At 38.9% G+C, this 25,253-nt stretch overlaps 1 protein-coding gene across 9 annotated transcripts in view; it reads right to left on the bottom strand.

Moving 5' to 3' along the window:
- The window catches only part of MBNL2 (muscleblind like splicing regulator 2), a 151,744-nt gene extending 143,209 nt beyond the window's left edge, over positions 1-8,535 (bottom strand). For 4 of the 9 annotated variants that reach the window (XM_033103807.1, XM_033103809.1, XM_033103806.1 and 1 more), the window contains exon 1: positions 8,293-8,518. The gene's annotated coding sequence lies outside the window, so the exon portion shown is untranslated. Of the gene's footprint in view, positions 1-8,292 lie in introns of all 9 variants that reach the window. The other 5 variants (XM_033103812.1, XM_033103815.1, XM_033103810.1 and 2 more) reach the window with 5 other exon arrangements.
- Positions 8,536-25,253: the final 16,718 nt, after the last annotated feature.

Here is a 25,253-nt window from a genome sequence, read left to right as displayed (position 1 = left end):
GCGCAGCGTCTCATCATCTTGGAGCTTATTAGAAATGCAGAATCTGAAGCCCCTCCACCACATCTACTGAATCGGGACCTACATTTTTCATCAGATCCCCAGCGATTTGCTAAGCACAGGAAAGTTTAGGAAGTGCTGCTCTGGTTTGGTCACTGTAGGTAACTGGCATGAGGGCGGCAACCATTTGCACACCTTGAGAACTCTCTCATTTTCTTCAGAGTAGTCCTGATAGCTGGGTCTGAGAATAGGAATGACCAGGCTCCAGTGATATATCCAATCACTCTGGAATGACTGTCCTGACCTAACCAATCACACATCCAAAATGTGCATTCTGAGATACAGATGCAGAAACCTTGACGACTGTTGGTTTTAAATGCTTTCTTTTGCCTATTGGTGAAGATTTACTTCTTTCAAAAGTGAACTATATATGAAAGATACAGCTATGAAGTTCTCCTTATCCATCTAATATTCTGTGGCTCTAAACATTTGGTGAACCAGTATTTGCGTTCAAGAGGACCACAGCCTGCGCACTCATGTCTGAGAAGTAAAAGTACGTGCAGTCGGATAAGGCACTGAGGAGACTGTGCCATCACCCCAGAACCACCGATCGTGGGACGATGCTCACCATCTCAGTTGCTCACTTTTTGGTTGACAACTTTGCTCTTGTGTGTGTATTCGCTCTCCTGATTCTTTGCGAGCTAGCTCTCATTCCCTCCTAGATCCCAGCAGCCTTCCCCAAGGCTCATCCTTAGTCATCTGCCTGTCTGCATGTATGCTGTCTTCTAATTGGAGGTAGTGAGCATCCATGGCTTCAACAACGGCTTCAATACACGCACGTCTCAGTTTCCATTTACAGCCTGGTGTCTTAAGCTGTTCTCCATTCCCACGCTGTCAAATGCCTATGGGATACTCCACTAGGATGACTCATCATCTCCCTCCCCCGCTCCTGACCCCATTCCCACTGACTGGTCCCCTTTTCCATCTTTCCTCACTTTCTGTTAGGATCCCATCAATATTTCTCCTGCTAGAAACCCCAACGTCATTTTGATTCATCTAAGCTCTCACTAGCTTCTACTATTTTTTCTTCAAGACACTTTTCGGATTTGCCCTTTTTCCTCCATCCTCATACTGCCATTCTAATCCAAGTCCTTGCCACATCATGCGTGGAGTATTTCAAAAGTTTTATGGCCAGCGGCACCACTTGTTACAAACGTTCTAACCTTTAATCTTACCTTACAAGTCTTAATTGAATCCTTATACAGTATTAGATGTGATGTAAATAACAAATTTAAACCCTTCCACATGGCTCCTCAGGTCTCCCATATTCTCACTCCCCCAACTCTATCTATACTTATTTCCCACTGCACCCCAATATTTAATCCCTATTCTCCAAAGTCGTTTCACACCGGCTACCACATCACATCGTGCTGTTCCTTCTTCTTGAGATCACCTTCATTTCTCTAATTTTGACTATTGTACTCTCAAAACTTCTTTGATCACATACCCCTATCAGAAAAATTACTTCTGAGCAGGGACAACCATTATAAGGCTAGTTACTTATTTATAAATGTTATACTTGTATAACAATACTATTATGTTACATATGTTACCAAGCACGTGAAAATTGACATTTTAAAAGGATGAGATAAATAATATATAAGTTCAACTATTTCTTTTCCTCACCTAGAGGATGATCTTGCCCTGGGCTTGAAGTGTAGACATCCCATTTTAGAAACACTGATCTAGACAAAACAGATGCATTCAGATGTGGAGGAAGTATCTCTTTTCCCATGAAGTCTTATCTGCTGCTCCAGCCCAAATGGAGTTCTACCTTCCTGAACTCTCAGAGCACTTAAAATTACAAGTAGTAAATCACTGATATAATATATGCTTCACTAATACTTTTTAGTTGATTAATTGAAACTTGCATCTAGGATGCCAGAAATTTATAGATTTTTTTTAAATAATTCAATATCTTAATTAAAAACATTACTGTCTTCCCAAAATTGCTTGGATTGGACTCTACTTGACTATGCAACATCCATTACAAGAAAACTCCAAGTCAGACTGCAGTGTAATTTCATTTAAAGATGGTTTTGTTTCATTAAATATCATATGCATAGATTTCCATAGTTTTGAGAACTAGCTTTTCCTCTTTTTGGCTAGTGAGATTTTTAACACATTGTTTAACCTCACTAAAATTCAGTTTCTATCTAATTTATCAAATGGGGACAAAAAGGGGATTTTTGTGACCATTAAAAGAGATGACAAGTATAAAAATGATATATGATATAAGACATTACTATTATTATTACACCCAGGATTGATGTATTACAATGTAAACTACGTATATAAAGTGTATCTGAGATTTCTGAAACAACTGACCTGCTACCTCCACCTTGAGCTTTTATTTCTTCTTGCAAATGAATTATTTTTATTTTCTCAACTTTATTTGCTCAGCTGAAAATAGTGTCACCTACCTGTAGAACTTGGAAGTATGACTGGGCCTCAGTTTATAACCTGGTTTTGCCAAGTATTAGCAGTGGGATCATGGGTGTGTTACAAACCTTTCAGAATTCTTTTCTATTGGCTAACATTAACTTTAGCCAATAGAATAATATTAACTTATTATTATAGTGGGATAATATTAACTTCATGAGGTTCTTGTAAGATTCACATTATATGAGATATGCATGTAAAGCACATAGTTTACAACACACCAGACTAAAATATTAATTTCTCCTCTCCCCCACCCCTTAAGAGAACGCAATGAGACACTCTCATGAGCAAATGAAATACTTTGAATTTTGGTTTCATTGTTAACTTTGTTTCTTTCCCCCCAAACTGCAGGCCATTTACAACTATTCATGAATCTTATGTTCTAGAAGCACCTCCCTGCCATGAACAGCCAAACTCTCACCTTGCTACTGTGTGGATGGGTTGGGGTTTGAAGCACTATAGGTTTTTGTCCTCTAATGCCTTCTGAGCAGTCAGAGCTGAGAAAGCAAAACCAATCAACTCTCTTGCTCTGCCTCGGCAGCTAGGCTGCCTACAGTACTAGTTATAAATGGACTTGTTGTCCAAGAAAGCATTTGGGGACAAGAAATAATGACATGCAAAATGTACCAGGGACACTTGTAAGTTTTTCCTGTTCTTCAAGTTTAAAATTAATTAACCACTGAAAAAAAATGAATAAAAGTTTTTAAGATCCCCTTTATAACTCATGTCCCCGTGGAGCTTTACCTAGCACAAATTGGTGAGAGTGCTCTAATTTTAGGCTCCTGATTTTTAACCCTTTATTTGAACTGTTAATTGAGATAATGTCTGTGAAAGCCCTTTGTAAAGAGTAAGGAACTATACATATGTTAATTATCCTTCCGAAGACATTTGTGTGCTGACCTATTCTTATCTTGTTTGTAAGTATCTTGTTCCTCAGCGATTGTGTATTGCAAACTGCTTAGGACCAGGGACCTGCAGTGTTTTCCTTGTTTCCTGCCCCTCCCTGGGTCCTCTGAAGTGGCTTACCACCCACAAAGCTCTTCTACAGCAATCAGCTTGTCATAGATGCTCACAGACCTTAGAACCTGCCTATCTGCCTGACAAGACCCAGAGCTGAAAAGAAGTTACATCCTCAGTCTCCTCTCCCAGCTCTCCCCAAACTGGGTCCCTTACCTTGCAGCTTGTCTATATGTGGAGAATACACACTGATTTTGATGGTAGGGTAACAACGCAAAAGAAAACAAAAATTTGCGTTAAAAGAGGGAAATAGATTTTTGAAAGTAACTGCTTTTAAGAAAAAAAGGGGGAAAGTTTAATTCTCTAGGATCGAGAGTCAGCTTTCCTTGGTGGGATAGGGAGGGTGAGATAATTGCATCAGGGTCTTCCCAGGCTCAGAAGTGTGAGGGAGGGTCTAGGAATTCCTTTTGTTGACTGATGGTTAAGGCTTTTTAGATGATGTGCCCACGTTCCCCAGTAGTTTCGGGGCTGAATCTCAGTTTACTGAGATTGGGTGATTGCTCTCCGCAACCTTATATTTTGTTTGGTTTGGTTTGGTTTTGGTAGCATTCTCATATGTCTATTGCTCATCTTACATCTTTATGTTATTTAAATAGTATTTATGCTGAGGAATATAATAGAGATGAAGAAAGTACACATAGATATTTAAAGCTCAAAATTCCTTCTTTTATTCTCCCCCAAACAGCAAAACTGCCTCAAACCTACAATTAGTGTCTGATAGTTGTCTATGTTAAATGACCATTAGTCAATAAAGTTTTTATTAAAGGCTTTGAAACTTATAATTTCTCATTATTTCTTTCTGTCCTTTCTTTATTTTGCACACACACAAAGCCAGGTATTGGGTAATTGACTTATTCTAACCAAATAGCAAAAGCCAGACAAGCCAAGAGGTGTTTAATAAACACTTGTTGACTGATTGACAGAATATACCAACCGAGGATCTCCTAGACAATGCATTCTTTGTCAGAGCACTAAGGTAAGTCGGTGGACCCACTTTTATTAGCAAGCATTTCTGTCATATTGAGGAGAGCAGGATAGCTGAAAACCTGTCCGTTGGCTCTGTGGCTCAGCTCACCAAAGAAGCCCTGGGGACTTACCTTTCACACCTCTTTTTACTCTCAGCAACAGAGCAGGGAGTAACCTCCGCTAAACAATGCTGAGCAGTTGGAGGCCCAGCCCTGATGGGGATTCAGCCACGACACCACCAGGACGCCACCTTTGACTCCACACTATGAATATGACCTCAGCGGCAACGAACAGTTTGCAGCTAACATTAAACAACAAAAACCAACTGAGCTGAGTAAAAGGCAGAAGAAAAAAACAAAACACAACAGTGCTGTAACTAATTTACAAAGCCCAGCTAAGTCTTCCTGCTTCATTCTTCAAAGAGAAACCAAACTATGAAACATCAAGGTCTTTGCTCCACACAGAAGTGGGCATCTGTGCCCATCAGGTTCCGTCAACCATTCTGGGAAGGATGCCTGGTCGGGCACACGACACCTTTACTTCCCTTTGCAGGCACTTCCTCACTTTCCTTGCTGGGCCCTCGGGCAGATTTTATGAAAAGAGCTAAGTGTCTCTCACCTGTTCTGCTCTGCCCCTGGGGTTTCATGCTCTCCTGGCCTGACCTTGGCCCTATAGCTTTCCCTTGACTTCGCTACCCGCCGACTTAAGGCTCAGACCTCCCTACTGTCCATAATGCCCCTGGCCTCCACTGCCCACCTGCTCCTTAGAGTTGCCTGATTTCTCTGCCCGACAGGACAGTAGTAACTGTTTCTGACCCTGCCAGCTCCCAGGTGTGGTTGTACCTGGAGATAGTAAAGGCCTCCAAACTATGTTTTCGACAACCAACCTTCCCTGCAGTTACACCACCCTTTCCATTAACCAGAATCCCTTAACCCTTGTAATGTTACCAACCTGCTTCTATGTTGATAATATGTTTTGTCATTTTGGAAAATGTAAACAAATCAACATGCCTTCCTTCCTATCTTCTCTGGTTATCAGTAGGAAAGGGCAGGAAGAAAGGAAGAGGAAAGGCACGCAAGACTAAGCCTAGGCAGGCTCCCATAAAGAATTCTCGTAAGCTCAGTATCCAAATCCTCTCCTCCCAGTTCTTGCTTGGAATCTTGAGTACCTGATCTTGAATTTCTGTGGCGCTCCCAGAGCGCGGGACTGGCTGGTAGCCATGTGATATTGATTTGTTTTCACCATAGCAACAGCAAATTACAACAACTAGCAGAGAGCAGGCAGGCTGTTAACCAGCAAAGCTACATAACCGGTATATTTTGCAAGCATATTTTTCTCCTTTCATCTTATTTTCTCTCTTCACTCTACTCTCACAAATGTAATGCAAGAGTCAAAGCAAAATAACTAAATGCTTTGGGGAACGACAAGGCCTGTGTCTGAAACAGTCTGCTTTGCACAGCTTCTAGTATGTTACACTAGATCGATGGAGAAATGCAAGCAGCAAAGCTCTGATTTCCTTGGAAATTTTTTTTGTTGGTCTAAGGATAAATAGCCCTAGAAAATTTACATGAGCACAGAGTAGAATGAAGGGTTTTGTATATATGACTGTATGTCTTAATATTCTAAGGTGTTTGCCAACAGGCTCATTAATATGAGGTTTTATCCTTTTGTACTTTAAATAGCTCATTGTGCCAAGAGACAAACAACTTTTTTTTTTTTTTGTACAAAGTCAAGGCCTCTCAAAACATTAGAATTATGAGGGAAAATGTAGCAAGTATTATTCAATTCTATTAAGAGACAAAAAAAAAAAAATGAGGCGGGCACTTGCTCTAGGCTACACAAACAGTTTGCAAACTAGAACCGGGAACTCCTGAGAACTCTCCTCTGTTCTAATAGAAATTCTTTCTTAAAAGGCTCCTTATTAAAAATGAACCTTCTCCTGATGTTTAGGGCCCAGGTTGCTACCTGTGACATGGGACTAACAGGCTGCAGTATTGGACTGGCCTTCCTTCCAGGACATGCTGCTCTTTATCTAAAAGCAGCTGTTCCCACCATCACAACCAGCCATGAGCTTGGTGGCATAACGTGGGTCCTCAATGGTGGCTCAGGGGAACTGAGAACGAGGCCACAGGGACTGTCCACCCAGGTGGCAGTGCTGGGCTGCACCAAGGAGAAGTCGGGCTGCGCTCTGCTCCCGGTTGCTTTTTGCCAGTGCAGCCAAAACCCTGCAGAGAACCTGCTCTGACCCGCCAGATGCAAGGCAGGTAGGAGATGTCCTATTTATGCAGGAGATCGGTTCAGGGTTTAGAAAGGACAGGCTAACATATGAAGACATAACTCAAGAGCTTCCAAGTGAGAGTTAGAATGTTCCTGGCCAGGACATAAAGCAACAGTCCTCTCCACGAGCCTGAATAAAAGAACACACAGCAGAAATAGTTGGGAGATGACGTCAGAAGTTCTGGGCTAGTGTCCTGCACGTCTCCTTGAAAGTAAAAACAGTGGGTCTAGAAGAATCTACGTGGCATTGCCCTTATTTAAATGAATACTTCTCCTGCTCCTCACAAAACAGGCAGGAGAGCTGAAGAAACATCTTATGTAAAGATTATAAGAATTTCCTCTTTCTTTGTCACTTTATTATCCTCCAAATGCACATATTACTCAATTAACAAATATCTTCCCTCGTAACCTTTGTCTTTTAAAAGGATAGTAATGTTTCTTGAAAAACACTCACGGTGAAGGTGGTTAGGCAAGTCAGATTTTTTTCTTCGCTTCAATGCTTGCTAACTATTCTAAAAATGTTACACATTTATTGTAAACACATGGTTCCGAGGCCTAACAAAAAAGCACAGTTTCCTCATGCCTAGCAGAAATTTAAAACGGAAAAGGGCAGAAAGAATTCTTTAACAAATATATCCTTTCCTCCTCTTGGGCCAAGTGTGTTATAAATAAATCTTCTCCATCATTTCTCAGTGCTGCTTCTCGGCAAGAAAGTTGATATGGTTCGACATAGTGAAAACACAGCTTTAAAAGCTAGCCTGCCCTCATTAAATTATTCTGCGGGCTGTGTGTTCTCATTAAAAATGCATAAAGATCAGATAATTGCAGTAAGCATTATTAACCCAGCTTTACTTTTGAATATAATGGTTCCACTTTTAAGCTGGAAACAAAGGCTCAGACATGCCAGGAAAAGAAATGTAAACATTGAACTACAGTATCGAAAACTTGTCAGGAAGCTACTTCTTGCTAGCTTGTTAAAAATGTGCTTTTGAAACTCAAAGCCATAGCAATCTAGAGCCAGGCAGGTCCCTAATTTCTAATAAATAGACATATTTTTGGCTAAACATTCAGTCGATGATTATTTACCACTAAGCTTCTTTTTCTTAATTACAAGTCTGTTTGCGAAAAATAGGATCAACGTAAACTTTATTTATTCAGGACCTGACTATGGCTGTATGAAAATTTTCTATAACAACAAAAAAATAAGAATGCTCCGAAGAATTCAAATATTTTTGTTGAATAATAAACGGATCTATTCTTTGAATATAAACTCATTTTATGCCGCACCCCCACACAGGCGGCATAGATTCAAGCTTTGCCATTTCTTTTTCTCAAATCAAAATGTTACGTAAAACTCCAGGGTCCCCTGCAAGTATTACATTTGAATTAGTGGAATCCAGTTTCCTTGGCTTCCCAAAGCAACACACATGGAATGCAGCATACTGCAGCAAACTCTTTAAACATTCAAAAAAAAAAAAAAAAAAAAAAAAAGAAGCAGAAGAAGAAGAAGAAGGGAGGGGGTGATTCTCCTACCTTGTTTAGCTCTGCCTCTCCTTCGCTTTTACAGTAACCCCAGAAACGTCTGGCACAATCAAGCGGCTGAGGCTTCTGCCCTGCATCATGAAGAAGAAATTTCCATGTAAATAGTTCTCGTTCCCTGTTTATTGTACTCTGAGAGCCGTCTGCCGTATCTGGAAAATTTTGCCTTCAGATGATGAAGCAAAGACAGTCTAAACTCTGTTGCTGTAAGCTGCAGCCCTTCCTTCCGACAAATCCCTCCCAGCCGCGGGCAGCCAATCCCCAGCCAGTTCGTCAGCCCTACTCGCCTGAAACTGGCCCTAATAGGATGACTGACACAGCAACACAGCACTTGCAGTGTGTGAAAACAGTGCATCCATACTGATGAAAGAGGAATTTCCCTCTCAGAAGAAAGCAATCATAGCACCAAGACAAAGTGGCATATAATTGGCAGAGCTGGGAGAGGGGTAGCTCGGAAAAAAAAAACCCTTGAAGACAGCCAGCCCAAAGCTTGTGGCTGCACTGTAAATACTTTTGAAAACACAAAACTCTGCAGATTCCAAAGAAATCAAGGTTGTACATGAATTTAAGTCAGTATCCCATTTGACGAAGCATGAACATTTTTTTAAAGGAAAAACAATTCAATGTCTGCCGTGGAAATTAATATCTTACAAAACATTTACATAGGATTCCATCAGTGAGGAAGAAAGTGGGAGCCCAAGTGCATATTCAAAGTCAAAACATGCTTATCCCCTGGCATACACAGTCTTCCTGTATAACATCTGTTATTGCAGTGGTTAATGAGTGTAGCTAATTATTTCATCTAAGGTTTCAGGCTACTGGGGACTTAAATTAGGGAATTCTGAACAAAAATTGATATCTATACACTACCCTTTTGTGTTCTTGGCAGGCACACGTGGGATGATTAGGTGTGCTTTAACTCAATCCTAAGGTACCTTAGGTATCATTAGATAAATACTGTGCATTGGCCCATATTGTCACTAATGACAACATGGCAATGATACAGGAGGGTGTTTACTGCTGAAGACACCTGACACATGATCCAAGGGGCACCATTAGGTGCCACTCCGCAAAGCATGTTCTAGAGGTGCTGAAGTTCCCCGAGATAAAGCAGGGCAAGAGAAATGGAAATATTAGTAAAGGTTATTTATTTTATTCCCTGTCAACAGTACTTCTCATGCTTTGAAAAAAAAAATATGGCATTTGGAAAGCACAAAAAGCATACATTTTCTTTCCACAAAATACAACATTTCAAATTAAAAACAAAATTCTGTCATGCTTGTATGACTAGACCAAGGCAGAACAAAGCCCCATTCATCTGAAAGGTTGAACCCCAGGCACTATTGTTTATAAGCAACTGTTTGGTACATCTGTAATGAAGTTATAGTTGGGGTGGGATGTAATGGTTTCTTTTGATGTTGCCGATTCAATATTTTAAAAACACAATGTTTCATATGATTTTAGGCTATTTCTTCAATAGAATACCGTGCTTTATTTCACTCAAAACTTATAATAATCTTTTCCATCCCCACGTAAATCCATCATATATCATAGCTTGCAGGCATTTATCTACTATAGCTTTTCTGGAAATTTAAATGATCTCTGTGGTCAAACAGGTAGAAAATTATTTTAAAATATCAATATACTTAGTATTATACTGCACCTATGTGAATGATCACAGGTTTATGAACACTTCCTGATCTCCGTGATTCTGACTTTGAAACTAGCATTCTCTGAATTTCATTCCTGAAATTTTAGTTATCGTTGGCTCATTCTCCTATTTTCATCCAATGACATGAAGAAGTCTTGCTGAGTTTTCCCTCCTAACTCATCCAGAACTCTGACTTATATACTGGATAATACAAACGCTAACAAGTTGGCTTCTGTGACTCAACCCTCCCCATGTTCAAGCTCCTCTGTTGCCAGACAGGTTTTCCTGTCATGTAAAGTCATGTTCCTTTCATATTTAAATTCTTCTCTCTATAAAATATAAATTACAAACTTTCAAGGTTCTTTATAATCTGGCCCCTCCCTTTCTACTCAACTTCTTCTACAGTGTTTTCCTAAGTGAACTTTCTGATGGAGCCATGAATATTTCTCCAGGACCTGGCTCCTACATTCCATCCCCAGACCTGACTCCCAAGAGCTTCACTTCACAAAATCTCACCCAACCTTTAGATCTCAGCATGTATCCTCTTTCTTCTGTTATGGCTTCCCTATTCACACTGTCTTCCCTTATGTTCTTCTCCTTTGAAAGCACTCTGAACTGTTCATTTTACCAGACCATTATACCCTTAGTGATGATTTGATCTTTCCATCTCAGAAGGCTAGGTTTATGTAGTATATTAAGATAATATACATAAAACATCTTCACAGTGGCTGGCCATGATAAATGCCCACTAAATGATGGCTATTACTCATTGCATTTAGCAAAATGCCATGCACAAACTTGTTGATTTCATGATTCCTATCTCAAGAATTGATGTCATACCCATCCAATTGCACAAGCCAAAAAACTTGGCAGTCATTCTTGACCCTCCTCCCGAAACCATCATATGAATCCATTATCGAAGCCTGTCAAATTTAGCACTTAAATATTTAGAAGTGTTTTACTTTGCTCCATTTCTACCAATGCAGCTTTGTCTAATCTATCAGTGTCTTTCACCATGACTACTGAAACAGCCTTTTAACTGGTCTCCTATATAAATCCTTGACCCCTTCAATGCCTTTTCTGTACATCAGCCAGAATAAGAACTCAAAAACAGAATTCTAATTATTCCACAGTCCTTTGCTTAAAACCTTTGCTATCTACTGAATTGTGGCCCCTCGCAATTCATATGTTGAAACCTTAAGACCCAATGCGATGGTATTTGAAGATGGGGCCTTTGGGAGGTTATCAGGTCACGAGGGTGGCGCCCTCATGGTGGGATTTGTGCCCTTATAAGAAAGCACATCAGGCAGAGAGATCTTTTCTCTCTCTCTCAGTCAAGTGAGGACACAGCAAGAAAGCAGTCATCTGCAAGCCGAGAAGAGACGCTTTACCAGAACCCAACCATGCTCGCAAGCTGATCTCAGACTTCCAGCCTCCAGAACTATGAGAAAATAAATTTCAGTTGTTTAAGCCACTCAGTCTATATGGTATTTTGTTATGGCAGCTTGAGCTGACTAATCTAACCTTTAAACATCTTTGAGTTACTCTTAGGAAAGAAATGAAAGTTCTCAACATGGCCTACAAGGTTCTGTGCTATCCATCCCCTGCTACCTTGGTAGCCGAATCAGAGGCCATTTCTTCAGGGAATTCTTCCCTGACGCCCCAAGATAAGTTGAAGAGAAAACCTGTTGTTTTTTCTCACAGCCCTGAGCAGCGCTTCTCAAATTCAGTGTGCATGCAAATCCCACAGGGATCTTGTTAAAATGCACATTGTATCTCAGTAGTTCTGAGGTGGATACTGAGATTCTGCTTTGCTAACAAGCTCCCAGGTGAAGCTGATGCGGTTGGTCCATGGACTACTCTTTTGAGTAGCAAAATTTTGTAGATGTTGTTCACTTTATAGTGATTTTTACAGGGTCTGGCAATACATTAACTGCAGATCCAAGCTGGACTTTTCATTTTTTTCTTTTTTCTTTTTTCTTTTTTTCTCTGCTTCCTCCTCTTCTTCGTCCCTCTTTTCCTTCCCCTCCCCTCCTTCTCTTTCTTTTTCTCCTTTCTGTAACTCAATATCAAAAATCTTGAAACCCTTGAAAGAAAGTTAATATTTATCAAAGTCATGATATACTAAATAGGAAGGAGAATGGTGGAGAAACAAAACAGAACAAGTGTCAAGAAGATGATTAAACTATGTCAAAATAAAGGAGGTGGCCAGAGGAGAACAAACAAAAGACAACACCTTCAGGATTATCCAATAGAAGTCGTCAGTTACTGGCCATACATGAATTTCATATAATTTACAGCCTGGATTCCTTCTGCGTGAAACATCTTTTACACCTTTGATACCCATCTCACATCTTTCCATATAGCAATACTCAATGTATATTACACCTCTTCCAGGAAGCCTTTCCTGACCACCATGATGTCCCTGGCACCTTGAATTTTTATTCATCGTAGCAATGATCACAGTCTATTGTAAATATGTCTTACTTGTGTATGAACCTCACTAGTCTCTGTTAGAGAAGTGATCACGTCTTTCTTGTTCATCAGTTTATCCCCAGTACGTAGAACATGCAGTGATATTAATACCAGATGCTTACTAAATAGTTATGGAATGGATAAATGGATAAACTTGAAAATAGCACTAGTAATAAAGGGGCAAAGACAAAAGCAATTCTCAAGCAGAAACTTGATAGTGAACTCATAGAGACAATGGATTTCTCACACACACACACACACACACACACACACACACACACCCCACAGTTATACTAGAAAAGGGAAAGGAGTGTGATATAAAAGCTGACAAGCAAAATGCAGTTATGAGATCATCTGCTTTACTGGATACACCAAAGTTAGCAAGCTTATAAGCAAGAAGAAAATTATGTTTAATATGTAGGTGATTTCCACAGGAAAACAAAGTTTTCCTTCAAATGGAAAGGATAGGTATCCTAGAACAGACGGAAGTGTTGACTTTCCAGAAGAGATGGCTAGAAAGGACGAGAAGGTTGTTTATAGCAAGAGAGAAATGAGACAGGAAGGCAAGTTGCAGGTGGCTTTGGCCTGTGACAGTTCAGTCATGTGGCACATTTCTCTCAGAACATAATATTTCTAGCCTATATTTCCCCACTTAGTCCTTCAGCATGTACGATTTCTTATTTTCCTTTGGATGTTTTAGTATAAACCCTAATGGAAGTCCCTTGAAGGTGGAGACCATATATTAGTCTTTTATGTATCCTCCACACTGCCTAGCATGGAACAGTGCTGAATTCATTTTGGTTGATGGATTTTTACTTAGATGCTGGAGAAAATCTGCATACTTTGGAAAAGAGTGGTAATTTTTTTAATGTGTGGGTTATTGAAAATGCAGCAAGGAATAGAAAATTGGTTTTATAATTGTCAGAAAATTGTTTTCCATTGAATTTTTCACAAGAAAGGTCAACTGGCTTTTAAATTTTCTCCATAGGTCCAGGGTCAGAAGACTCTGGGAAAAATTAGGACCAACATTTCTGGGTTAAGGAAAATCAAATAAAATAAATTGCATAAAGCATGTAAAAGAAATAATGTCTAAGAAATTCTTCACATAGAATATGGCACATGATAAATGCTCAATATATGTTAGCTACTACTATCATTACTGGTGTTCTATCGTCATCATCACGATTCTCAGGGTCTAGCATCTAATGAGATTTCACTGAAGAGTAATTACTATTACGCCAAAATGGCTGTAATAGTAATGGACTCAAATAGAGATTTCCAAAATTTCTTGGATTTTGGTGCTCTTGATGTTCAGTATTTTTATTCACTGTGCTCCTCAGGCCAAAAGAAATACCAAATTGTTTTATTTATTAAGTAATTAGGGCTTAACAACTTAGTGTTTCTGTTTAACAACTGAGTAGCTGTTTGAAAAGTTAAGACAAAATGTTTGGGAAAAGAAACAGTATTTTATTTCACTTTAAATAACCCTGCTTAGTTATTAATAGACTGTGAATGCCTATTGGGCACCGCATACAATTCTCAAAACTTGAAATCAGATTGGAACCACTACTCTCATTTCCTGCAGTCCTTTTTTTTTTTTGTACAGTATTTGCTTTTTGTCTTAGCAACTGCTGAAAATCCAACTTTGCAAAGATGCATATCATCAAAAGGATGTAGTGTGATTCTAATACTGAAACTGATGTCCCTAGAATTAGTGGTTTTCACAGTGCCTGACAAATATTGAGTACTGCTATGGTTCCCCTGGAAATATAAAATATCCCACGGAACCCCTGTGAGTCCGCTGTAGTTGCCGAGTGTGACTCGTAGCACAGTTTGGGAATCGTGGCGCTAAGGCAAACATCCCAAAGGCTTGGTCAACCTCAACAGTCCCATTGCTTTTTCTGGTGTGGTAATTGCATCAGGCCTCCTATCCTGAGGCCCAAGGGCATTTGAAGTTGCAGAGAGAAGGTCAGGCCAGAGGTTACTGGACATGTCCAGCCCTGAAACTGAGGTCATTTCAAAAGCTTCTGAGATGGGCCGGAAGCCTATGTTCCTGAACAATTTCAGATGTTTGTGGGCCAAAGAAAGAAGAACATGGTGAGACAAAGAAGATGCTGATGCTGCCAGCTGTTCATGGGAGGGGAACGTGCCCGGGATCATTTGCCTTTCAAAATGGTGAATTCTGAAAATACAAGTGCAAAGAGAAAAGAATGAGTCTTTTTCCTCTTGTCCCTCTCATGAAGACTACACATATATTTTTGCAGCTCATCCCCACTGTTCTCAAAGGCTAGTTGGGGCATCACCATGCTTCCATCATACTCACTGTTGTGTTCACTGTAATTTGATCCTTCTCCCATAATAAAGGATGAGTATTCTTAGATCCTGTGTCCTTGTATTAAAGTCGTGTTTCTGACAAAGAAGAGAATCCTCTAAACCTGAAATGCTAGAGGTGGCTGGCATGCTCAACCTTCTGTTGAATTACTTGAAGGATTTTCCCATCCATTGTCTCCTACCCATCTTCTGAATTAAGGGTCAGGCTGGGTTCAGTAGTGAATGGATGGAAAGAGATGATGTACTAGTCACCTTGCTCTACTTTTCCTTTCTTCTTCATAGCACCCACCACCTTTTGTCATAATATATAATCTACTTGATGTTTATTGTTTGTTGCCTGTTTTCCTCTACTAGAATGTAAGTACCCCATGGGCAGGTGTTTTGGGGTTTTTATTCTGTTTTGTTTATAGGCATATTTCAAGTGCCTATTGCAGTACCTGACACATGGGACTAATGATAAATATTTGTTAAACAAATCAATAAAATTTGGAAGGACTGAAATATAGTACAGGATAAGTAGGAAATTATGTTTGAAACACAAGGGCAAGCATCAAATCTGGAGTAGCACCTCCTAAGGGGCTTCCGAGGGTCATTAGAACCGCATATGTGAAAACCAGGAAAGTGTCCAAACCAGCAATTAAAAATGCAGCTTTGTTGCTACCTGACAGTTGTGTGCTATTGCAGAGTTGGGGTTTTATTGTTTCATTGAGTTTCAAGGAGCAGTGCAGATCACTAGAAAGGGTCTTCAGTGGATTGGGAATAAACTCTTTTTCAAAGGCTCAGAAGTGGGCGGGTTTGAGAAAAAAAGATTTTGGTGAGATCATGGGCGAGCGAGCCTCTGTGACAGTGGGGGTATGTGAGCGTGTTGACTAGAACACGCTGTCATTGTGGAGTGACAGTGTGAATTAGATGTGGGAAATAAAGTATGGCATGTGTGTATAGTAAGTGCAGCTTCGATTACAAGTTTGCATTTAAACAATACATGCAATTCACTATGCTTTACTACAATGTAGCATTCCTTGATGAAACTCTTTTCGATGCTCTCATTCCTATCTCCATCTCTTTTTGTGTCTCCCAGGATTGCTACCCTACCTGGATCCACTTTGCCACTCATCGGATTAGGATGTATCAAATACTTGCTGTATGTTGGTTCCAACTGAGACATAAAAGGTATCAAGATGAGTGAGACACAGACCTGACCCAGATGAGCTTGAAGAACTGTACAGTGATCGCAAAAGCCAGGTCTATGGACATTAGTCTCAAAATGTTCCTGAGGAAAAGGATAAACAGCCAATTATGTTTGGGAGATGTTGGGCTAACCAGTTACACATGTGCTCTTAAAAGCCAAAGGACTTCGCAGAGCTTTTATTTTGTGGTTGTGCTTTGTGAATCTCCAAAAAGAGGTATATAGTTTGCCATGTTGAGGATTATTTTACCATAGACCTTTTTTAGTTAAAAAAGCATCTAACTAGTATGTTATTCTGGGGGACACAATTTGGGAAGCACTGGCCCAGATAAATATGTTTTTTTTCTTTTCTGTTCTTTGGGCCATGTCCATATTTGCTTACCTCATTCAACACAACATCTTTTATCTGATGCCATATATTCCTACTTCATCCAGGTCCTCAACTTTGCCAAAACTTGTGAGGCATCTACCATGTCTCAATGGTACTTTCTATTCATTTCTTGGAACCACAGTTAACCTGGGTTCCAAGTGGCTCCAGGATATGTTGGCTGGACCAGACCTTCACCATCTTCCTTCTCAGTCAAATCTGAGAGGCCATTTGCCCAGGTTTTTCTGGCCAGCAGAGGCCCCTGGTGGCTGTATAGTAGTAACCTAGGGGCATAACTACCCTCCTAATCTTAACCCTGTTGAAATTCTATGTTCCAACGAAACCTCAATTTCTGAAAAATGTGTTACTCTTTCCTCCACCAAATGCCACTCATGACAACTGTTTCTTGGGAGTTTCCATAATCCTGGGGGTGAAAGGGAGAAATAATTTATTTATTAAACATTTACATAGCAATTCCTATGTGTTGAGTACAATGCTGTGAAATACACGCTCTTATTATCCCAATCTTAGGGATGAGAAAAGTTACCTGAGTGATTTAGTAACCTTTCCAGGGCCACACAGCTAGCTAGCCAGGGGTAGATTCCTTTTGCTCAGGCAGGCTGGCTTTAGAGTCCGTTTTCTTTACCACAATACCACACTGGCTCTAAATATAACAACGACAACAACAAAAATATACAGTAATTTAGAAGGTGTTAAGTGTTAAGTAAAAAAAAATGGAAAGGAAAAGTAGGACAACAGTTAGGGGGATCAGACAACCTGAGGTGGAGTTGGGAGGTAATACTTGCGGCTTACATTGTAAAGGCAGAACAGGACACCTTGAGAAAGAACCCTTTGAGCAGAGATTTGCAGAGGTGAGGAAGTGTGTCATGGGAACACTGCAGAAACATGTTCCAAGCAGCAGATGCCAAGTCCACGGAAAACTAGGAAGACGTTCACGTGGGAGGGACTTCTGTGTTCAACTGCTCTGGCCTCCAATCTGTTGCTAAGTTCCACCCCTTGTTTCTTTAACGGTATTTCTCGGCTACGCCCTCTTCCCTCCTGTACTAATGGCATAATCCATTATTCAGTTCAGATCAGTCAACAGCCATAAAACAACTGCTACTATCTTTCTGTCTTCAAACCCAGGACTCCCTATGCTGCCTTCCCTCTGTCAACAATCATACGGTGACAGATTTTTCTTTTCTCTTCTAGATATGTCCCCATCTCCCTTTTCACTAATTCAAACACTCCTCTATTCGGGTTGATTCACCAGACTATCTCATTCTCCTATCCATTTAGATCTCAGTATATAGTCTTAATAAAATAACATTTCAAAATGTATATAAAATGTTCTGAATTTTCTTCCAAGACCGTGTGCTATGTTTTATAATACAATCTTTATCTTTATTTTAAAAATATTTGTACAAAGAGAAAGCATCTGGCTTTATCTGCCACAGAAAGGGATCATGTCATGGATGTATTCCTTTCCAGAAATGGGCAATTATTTAGCCTTCCATCTGGATCAGAGAGAAAAACATGTTCACCTTAGCAACAGCGTTCTCATGCTCATGTCATCACCTGACATCATTTCGATCTCATGTCACTGTGTTCTTTCTCTAACATCTCAAACCTTTAAAATCTCAAAGCTTTATAAATCTCTGCATTTAGAAGTCTTAATAAAAAAAGAAAGAACCATATTTAAATATTCTCTGAGTCATTACAATCTTGAACTCTATTAGCAGGTCTCTCTCTTCTACAGCAAAACAAAATGAGAACTGTTCTTTTTCCACTCACTCCAATTTTCGCTACAGCTATGCCTGTACCCTCGGATCTCCCAGGCTGATACCCCCGTGCTCCCAATCCATCAGATCACCAGCCTGCCCAACAAGCCTGGTCACTTACATATGTAATTATTTTATTTTGCAAAGCAGTCCAGTCCTGAGGCGACTATGGTGAGATTACGATCATGGATTTTAGGGCTGGAAGAAATCTTACTATTCATCTAGATTCTAGACCCTTATTTGAAGGCAGGGAAACAGACAAAAGCACAATGCTTGTCTTTTATAAAGCCAGAAAAGATTTTAACCCTCTGGAAGTTCGTGGTTCCTCAAAATTTCAGCAAGGATTTTCACACGTTGTCAGACTGTGCATCACATGTTACGTTCCCCCACCCCCAATCCCTGCACCCTTCCCCCCGCCGCCCCCCATGCTCTCCTCCATACACAAAAATGCCATACACCAGGTCACTGAACCACAGCAGCCAGAAATCCCTCCTGCACCAGAAACTGGACTGAGACTGCTCCACTTAGAAGTTTAAATATTGCCTTTGGTGTCAAATAACATTTCAAAATTCACAGTTGTGTAGAATCATTTAAGTTACGTTTGTTTACAGTAATAAACATTTGTATTTATTGACAGGAAAAATTCCCTATCAATGAATCGAAAACTCTCCACATCCATACGACACTTTGGCAAAAATCAGACTCTCAGCTTTCAAAACCACAAGCTATGCCGCAGACAAAGACTTCCTTCATAAGCTTTCATCACACATGAACCATCGCGTTCCAAAAGTAATTTTAAAAGTTCTTAATTTGCTGGATCCCTGACTAAGAAGTGCAGATGATATTTTTAATCTATTTTAATCTTAAAGTTATTTTTAACATAATTAAGCATTTATAACTCTGCCTTATATATACTTCGAGTTATATAATTCACTGAGCTAATAATTTGGACCACACTTTATAAAACTCTCTTTATTCTCAAGATTTCATGTTAAATATAACAAGGAAATTGGCTTTGGTTAGAAGTCAATATCTTCCCTTTAAAGGACATTTTAATATTGAAAATAGCAAAACAAAAGATTTCCAAAGTTTTAGAAAAACATAAATTTTACCGAATGGGCAATTAGAACACACTTTTTCATACTGAATCAACTATTAAGTACTTATTGTCCTAATTAGACTGACTAATACCCAAATACTGATTCTATCATTGTTCTCAGAGGAGACAAAAGGGCTGCCTAATTTAGCTGTATGTCTTCAATATTGGAAAGATTGTTATTAAGCATTCATTGCACACTTTCTTTTGAAAAGCACTTTACATTAATTTATCACTTTATACTCATACTCAATTTGGGAGGTCACTTTCTTTATCTTCATTTTACAAGTAGAGAAACTGAGGCACAGAAGGCTGAAGACTTCATCCTGGGTCTCTAAAGAATCTAGTGGCTGAGGTGAGTGATGGATCCAGATTCTGTGTAAAATTTAGTCCTCAATGGCACAAATACTCAGACACAATCTAATCCTGAAAGTTCAGCAAAGATTTATACTCAATTGACATGTTTTGGCAGGGATCTGGCAAGGAAATTTTGGTGTGTTCTCATGTTCATGTAGAGGAAAATAATAAGGGAAGAGATTGTCTTGGAAACATGGAAATATAGAGAACTTCCTGAAATGTTCTAAAAGAAATATAGAGGATTAATTTAAAAATTCAGAATTACCCAAATCATATCTTTATGGTATTTTGAATTCATGTTTTGCATGTTTTCATCTGCTTGGGTGGCCTGTTTGACTTTCTGCCCCTATATATAAGAATTCTGCTTAATGGACAATCCAGCTACAGCTTGACAGACAAAAATAATACTTTGTAAGAACACATTTTCAGTTAGTTTATTTGGTCACTGAGGTTCATGTCCAGGACCACTGTGTATGACCAGGGAGGTTATGGATGGCAAATCTCCAGCACAGGTCATCACTAACATTCTAGAAGTCATCACTCTTGAAATATGTGCACCCCTGGAGTTATGCAATATACAACCTGTTCAACCACACATGTCTGTCCAGTTAACATCTCCAGATTAAGATCAGGGTGGTTAGATACTCACAGACTCACCACTTCTAGATAATCTTTGTGTTTCTTCTCTGACTCTTTTCTAGTCTTCTGTAAATTTTGTCATGATTTCTTCAAATCTTTCTGAACTCCCTGACTCATACACATCTACCAGGGAAACTTCTCTATACTGCCTCTAATAGCCTAAGGATTAGTAACTAGGGTTTCTATATCCCAGGAAATTGGTGAGATAAATCCATGAATCAGCTTTTACTTCTAGAGTTCTAGGAACAATCTCGTTCCGTTGTAGGATCTGGGCCAGACTGCAGCTTCCTCAAAAGGCTTGAGTTTCCTTTGTAGTTTCTCTACAAAGGAAATCAGAGGTATGGGACTAGTCTCATTGCCCAACTCCCTAAGTCGCAGAAACAATCCCAAGCATTGATTCCTACATTTATTGATTGGTGTCACCGGTGTCCAAAACTTTCCCCAGTTTTTTCCAGCTAAATACTAGTCCTGCAAGAGAGTCTGGGAAAATAAAAAAGGATTCCTTTTTAGATGTGTTTGAGAAATATTCCATACTACGTTGTTCACTCGGAGGTTCACATAGCGCATTAGCGTAATGAAGTCTCTGAAAAGTCCTGCAAGAAATAACCTGTTGAATTTTGTTTATCCCAAAACTTGTTTATTTATTTATTTTTAACTCCTACTAATATCAATAATGAACTTTGGGAAATGCAAATCCACAGAAAAACAAATTCTACAAACAATGCTTCTCTACATGATTTAAGACTCTTCCCTGATCTCACCCTCATTGGTTAGCTAGTTTTTAGCATCCATAATATCAAGCACAACCTTTACCATTTACAGGTTTTCCTGAGCACTTTACAGGTTTTCCCTGGGTAATGAGTTGAGCTTCTCAATGGTCTGCTTGCAGGAATGAAAAGAAGGAATCCAGGGGGTTAGGGAGACAGAGGTGGATAGAGGAAAAGGAGCCACAGGTGGGTGACAAAGGGAACTTGAGGAAGGTAAGCCTGTTACCTGGCCTTGTTTTACTAAATCTATCTTACATACTGGGAAACTGAGGCATAGAGAAGTTAAATAACTTGCTCTCTTTCACTCTACTAGTTTGGTACACAGCTTTAACCTGAACCCATATTGCTGAGTCCATATCCCATGCTCTTTCGTTTCATTTCATTTGACATAATATCACATTATTTTTTTTTTAACATTGCTACTATTGAAAAAGCATTATGAAATAGTGGTGGAGTGTAGACTCCAAGTAGTTCTCAAATTTAAGTCCCAACTCTCCCACTGATTAGCATGTATATGACTTTACTGGTGTCCTCTGTGCCTATGATTCCTCATCTCTGCAATGGGGGATAATAATGCTTGTAGGGTTGCTGATGGGATTAAAGGAATTGGTGTTCAGAAAATATAATACTTTGAATACTTTCTGTCAATATTCAAATAAATACTCAAAAGATATTGCTAAATGATTTTATCATTACTATTCATAGCTTAATTGTCACATTTGACAAATTTCATAGCCAAGACCTAGTTATCAACTTTCAGGAACTACTGGGATCCAATGTAAAACATAATCCTTCTCTCCTTCCTCTCCCGTAAAGCTGAAGGAGGACTAAGAGATTTTAATACATATATTAAAAAATCACATGCTTATCAAGTAGGCTGTATGACATGCTCAGTCACTGTGTGGTGAATGAAGAGTGAAAGAACTGAGAATGGCAGCAGAAAACAAAACAAAAACATCCAAGTGGCTTGCGAGCTGAGACTCAGAATTGCATGAATCACAATTCAGACTTGGGATGAGTTTTGCTGGGTCAAATGCTTTCTTGCTGATTCATTACTGTGAATATAGCTGATGGAGATGAGAGGATTTTTACTGAGAGCTAAAGCCCTGTTCTAAATACTCATTGGCTTTTATATTGATTGATCTAATAGCTTTGATCTATAATCTCAAAAATAACTCAGTGTTGTTGCTTTTTTTTCTCATAACAGTGCAAATGCTATTAATATTTTTCGATGAGGTAGACTGAGCACTTTACATGGGTTGGAAACAAAGGAAAATAAATTGAATCTATTTTGCCAATATTTCCAGTATTTCTCCCTTTGTGTTGTCTTTTGTCTTAACAAGTTTCATTAAATTTAGCATTAAATTTAACATTGGTAATGGCTTTAATACAACCGTATATTTTGATGACATATTACTGCAGCAGAGAGATGAATTTCGCATTCTATTCGGGTCAGCTATGTAAATTAACCACATTAATGAGCTTTATTAAATCATCTTAGTAAAAGCTTCACTGTCGTAAATGTTTACTTAAATCTACCTCCAACAAGAAAACAGCTGTCACCTTCTGACAAATCTCATTCTGAGTGAGAGTTTTCTTCTTATAAGAGGAAAGTTGATAGGTTGCAATCCACAGAAATGTCATATTTAGAGTCTTTTAAGAGGATACTCTGTTATAAAATGCAGGACATAATGACCCCGACTTACTGTTAAGAAAGAACACTGGTGAAGGGAAGAGAACAGCGTGCTTCTGTCGTTTACTTTAGATGCAGAACATTACTCTGTGGGAACCACTGAATTGCTTTATACACAATTGCGTTGACCTGAGGACTCAACAACTAAAAGGTTTGGGGAGACAGGCTGAAGTGGATTGAGCTGCAACCCCCTTCCTACCACTTCAGAAGAAAAGGTTTCCTAAATAAGTTGATACATCATTCAACTACTATATAATTTTTAAAAAATTGTTCAACATTCTTAAGAAAGTATAGTTTTTTTCTTCCTTAAACAGTAAATTTAAAAAGTTTATGCAAGTAAATGCTTCCACAATAAATAAACTTTATGTGTTCAGGAAACAAAGCGAGGATTTCCTCTTATTGGCAATACTTTAACAGCTTGAATTGTTTCTAGGTACTTGAATTAACAAAATTGTCTTCTGTTGAATATATTTTGCAAATTTGTTGGTGTAGTTTTTTAGACAAAGAAATGAAGAAACAAAAACTCATAGATACAGACAATAGTTTAGTGGTTACCAGAGGGTAAGTGTGTGGTAGATGAAGGTAAACGGGACCAAATATATGGTGATGGAAAGAGAACTGACTCTGGGTGGTGAACACACAATGTGATGTATAGATGTTGTACTACAGAATTGTATATCTGAAACCTATGTAACTTTACTAACAATTGTCACCCCAATTAGCTTTAATTTATACAAAAAAAGACAAAATATTTAAAATGGATGCTTCATGACTTCAGATAAGGCTTTTTCTAACACATTTAATAACTAATCAAGGCACTAAATCTAATCACAGACCTTAAAGCTCTCCATGGACAAGCTCTGGTGTCCTATAACAAACTGCAGACCCCACCCCACATGTGTGTCTTTCATGTGAAAGAAGAGTTACTGAATTGAGAAGATGATCTCATGTTGTGGGCTGTAGGGGAAGGTCACATGGCAGTTATTCCAAAAAGGGGACATTCGTCACTGTTGTGAATGTCTGGGATAAACAGATCCTCAAACATAGCTGGGACTCAGAAGACAGACCCAATAGGTAGGCTGGAGACCGAACTGGCCTTTATCAGTTAAAGATGAATGAGCTATACCTTGTAATGACAAGTTTTACATTTCTTTCAGTACTTATTTCCCTTATTCATTCATTCATTCATTATCATTCATTGAGTTAACTAGATAATCATTTAATCCTGATTGTGTTCCAGGCAGCATTCTAGGCATTAGATATCTATTAGAGAAGAAAACAAATACAAATACACATTTCATGGGATGGAGGGAGATTCATAATTAAGTAAATAAATTAAATAGTGTGTTAAAAGATGTTAATGCTATGTAGACTAGTAAAGCAGAGAAATGGGATAATGAATGAAGATTTGGGCAGTGGTTTACAGTATTAATTGATTGTCATGGGAGACCACACCAAGAAGGTTGTGTTCGGTCAAACACGAAGGAATTAAGCAATAGAGATATACCTGAGAGGTCTGCTTTTGAGGTGAAGAAAAAAGAAGCACAAGACCTTGAAATAAGGGCATGCTTACCTGGAACACATAGGAGAGGCCATGGAAATGGTAGGAGAAGAGGTTAAAGTAGTTACAATGTGGGGGTGTGGGTGATGGCCGGTGTGTTCTAGACAGTGTAGAGATTCATTTAATATTCTAAAGACTTTGGCTTCTATTCATGGGGTTATTAATCTGTTTTGCATTTATTAATGAATATGTGAATTAATAATACCAGGTTTTTGTTTCCACATCCATGCACTTAACAGTGTTAGCATAAGGAATATAGTTAATAATATTGCAATAACTATGTATAGTGTCAGATGGGTACTAGATTTATCAGAGTGGTCACTATATAAGTAATATAAATGTCTAATCACTCTGTTTTACACCTGAAACGAATATAATATTGCATGTCAAATGTAATTGAAAAATAGAACAATTATTTAAAAAAAGAAAATGGGCACTAGCAAAATACTGATAGTCACCAAAACGTCTTCTGCAAAACAATGGGTCTTAACCTTTCTATAAAAAGTGGTCTATACTATGAATTTTGTGCTGGTTGCTTCATTCTGGTTGAAGGCATCCTTTTCTACAGCTTTCCCATCTCCAGCATAGCCACTGTAGATAAATCCTTCTAGTCTGCCCATCACTCTAACCTTATCAATTCTCTATAGAGAAAAGGTAAGAAGATCTGCAGGGAAAAAGAAATGAGGAAGAAACAGAAGAGTAGCGAGAGGGAATCAACCAACATTGAACAATTGCTTTGGCCACGAGTAAAATCTCCTAGCTGTGACAGACAGCACATCATCCAGCCCCAGGTCAAAGCCCCCTGAGGTGCCCACTTCTCAGCTGAATTGTAGGATATCAGATTCTTTTCATTTTTGTAAAGATTCATCTTTGTAATTGAGAGAATTTTTCTTTTACTTTTGCATTCTGTAATCTAAACGTTTGAATTCCTTTCTGCTTGTCATCTGAAAACTTTAGTGAGCACCCTTTCTATAGGAAAACCTAGGAGAATGGTATTTACATCTTTTATTTAACATTTATTTTTTAACCATGGCAGTAGCTGTAGAGGGAA

The sequence above is a fragment of the Rhinolophus ferrumequinum genome, chromosome 4 (assembly GCF_004115265.2).
Source record: "Rhinolophus ferrumequinum isolate MPI-CBG mRhiFer1 chromosome 4, mRhiFer1_v1.p, whole genome shotgun sequence".
Taxonomy (NCBI): domain Eukaryota; kingdom Metazoa; phylum Chordata; class Mammalia; order Chiroptera; family Rhinolophidae; genus Rhinolophus; species Rhinolophus ferrumequinum.
The sequence above is the reverse complement of the archived record's forward strand: the minus strand, read 5'-3'. Positions and strand labels throughout refer to the sequence as shown.